We start from the raw sequence: 2,862 nt of genomic DNA, 5'->3' as shown, positions 1-2,862 counted from the left end.
TTCAGCCTCTGCATCCCTCTCTTGAGCCTCTGCATCACTCTCTTGAGCCTATGCATCACTCTCTTGAACCTCTGCATCACTCTCTTGAGCCTCTACATCCCTCTCTTGAGCCTCTGCATCACTCTCCTAAGCCTCTCCATCCCTCACTTCAGCCTCAGCATCCCTCTCATGAGCCCTGCATCACTCTCTTGAACCTCTGCATCACTCTCTTGAGCCTCTACATCACTCTCTTAAACCTCTGCATCCCTCTCTTGATCCTCTACATCACCCTCTTGAGCCTCTGCATCATTCTAATAAGCCTCTACATCCCCCTCTTAAGCCTCATTCTCTTGAGCCCCTGCATCACTCTCTTGGGCCTCTGCATCACTCTCTTAAGCCTCTAAATCTCTCTCTTCAGCCTCTGCATCACTCTCTTGATCCTCTGTATCACTCTCTTGAGCCTCTGCATCATTTTCTTGAGCCACCGCATCCCTCTCTTAAGCCTCTACATCATTCTCTTGAGCCTCTGCATCCCTCTCTTGAGCCTTTGCATCACTCTCGTAAGCCTCTGCATCCCTGTCTTGAGCCTCTGCGTCACTCTCAAGTGCCTCTGCATCTTTCTCTTGTGCCTCTGCATCTCTCACTTTAGCCTCTGCATCTGTCTCTTCAGCCTCTGCATCCCTCTCTTGAGCCTATTCATCCCTCTCTGGAGCCTCTGTATCCCTCTCTTGAGCCTCTGCATTCCTCTCGTGAGCCTATTCATCCATCTCTTGAGCCTCTACATCCCTCTCTAGAACCTCTGCATCCCTCTCTTAAGCCTCTGCAACACTCTCTTGAGCTTCTGCATCCCTGTCTTGAGCCTCTGCATCCCTCTCTTGAGCCTCTGCATCACTCTCTTGAGCCTCTGCATCCCTGTCTTGAGCCTCTGCATCATTCTCCTTAGCCTCTTCATCACTCTCTTCAGCCTCTGCATCACTCTCCTGAGCCTCTGCATCGCTAACTTAAGCCTCTGAATCACTCTCTTAATCCTCTGAAACTCTCTCTTCAGCGTCTGCATCACTCTCTTACGCCTCTCCATCCCTCTCTTGATCCTCTACATCACTCGCTTGAGCCTCTGCATAACTCTCTTGAGCCTCTGCATCACTCTCTTGAGCCTCTGCATCCCTCTCTTGAGCCTCTGCAACACTCTCTTCAGCCTCTGCATCACTCTTTTCAACCTCTGCACCCATCTCTTAAGCTTACGAAAGGGATGCTGAGGCTCCAGAGAGGGATGCAGAGGCTGAAAAGAGAGATGCAGAGGCTCAAGAGAGTAATGCAGAGGCTCAAGAGAATGATGTAGAGGCTCAAGAAAGTAATGTTGAGGATTAAGAGAGGGATACAGATGCTTAAGAGAGTGATGCAGAGGCTCAAGAGAGTGATGCAGAAGCTTAAGAGAGTGATACAGAGGCTGAAGAGAGTGATGCAGAGGCTCAAGAGAGTCATGTAGAGGCTCAAGAGAGAGATGCAGAGGCTTACGAGAGTGATGCAGAGGTTCAAGAGAGGGATGTAGAGGCTCAAGAGAGTGATGCAGAAACTCAAGAGAGTGATGCAGAGGCTTAAGAGAGTGGTGCAGAGGCTTAAGAGAGGGGATGCAGAGGCTGAAGAGAGTGATGCAGAGGCTGAAGAGAGTGATACAAAGGCTCATGAGAGGGATGCAGGGGCTCAAGAGAGGTATGCAGAGGCTCAAGACAGGGATGCATAGACTCTTTAGAGTGATGCAGAGGCTCAAGAGAGGGATGCAGAGGCTTAAGAGAGTGATGCAAAGGCTCAATAGACGGAAGCAGAGGCTCATGAGAGGGATGCAGGAGTTCCAGAAAGGGATGCAGAGGCTCAAGAGAGGGATACAAAGGCTCATGAGAGGGATGCAGGCGCTCAAGAGAGGTATGCAGATGCTCAAGAGAGGGATGCAGAGACTCCTGAGAGTGATGCAGAGGCTCAAGAGAGGGATGCATAGGCTTAAGAGAGTGATGCATAGGCTCAATTGAGGGAAGCAAAGGTTCATGAGAGGGATGCAGGAGTTCAAGAGAAAGATGAAGAGGCTCAAGATTGTGATGAAGAGGCTTAAGAGAGCGATGCAGAGGCTCAAGAGAATGATGCAGAGGCTCAAGAGAGTGCTGCAGAGGCTTAAGAAAGGGATGCTGAGGCTCCAGAGAGGGATGCAGAGGCTGAAAAGAGAGATGCAGAGGCTCAAGAGAGTAATGCAGAGGCTCAAGAGAATGATGTAGAGGCTCAAGAAAGTAATGTTGAGGATTAAGAGAGGGATGCAGAGGCTTAAGAAAGTGATACAGACGCTCAAGAGAGTGATGAAGAGGCTTAAGAGAGTGGTGCAGAGGCTTAAGAGAGGGGATGCAGAGGCTGAAGAGAGTGATGCAGAGGCTGAAGAGAGTGATGCAGAGGCTTAAGAGAGGGATGCAGAGGCTCAAGAGAGGGATACAAAGGCTCATGAGAGGGATGCAGGGGCTCAAGAGAGGTATGCAGAGGCTCAAGAGAGGGATGCATACCCAGCAAACAATTTTAGGTTGCCACAACATATCTGGAAAGTATTTGAAAGTATTGGAAACGTTTGTTTTATCGTATCAGATACGATATTGTGTGTGGACTTAAATAGGTTTCCAAAACTTATAACCAAGACATATGTATCTAACACTAATTTGAGATGTTGTGGCAACTTACACTCCTAACATGAGTCATTCATAATCCATTCATACACCAATATGAATCTCTTGTGAAAGGTTTGAGCCTTATCTGAACCATTTTCACATCTTTGTGTTTAAAGTTAAATTTCTTGAAAATAAAAAATATTTATTTTTAAATATATTTAAATATTTTAAATATTTTAAATAA

This window comes from Procambarus clarkii, chromosome 42, assembly GCF_040958095.1.
Source record: "Procambarus clarkii isolate CNS0578487 chromosome 42, FALCON_Pclarkii_2.0, whole genome shotgun sequence".
Taxonomy (NCBI): Eukaryota; Metazoa; Arthropoda; class Malacostraca; order Decapoda; family Cambaridae; genus Procambarus; species Procambarus clarkii.
The sequence above is the reverse complement of the archived record's forward strand: the minus strand, read 5'-3'. Positions refer to the sequence as shown.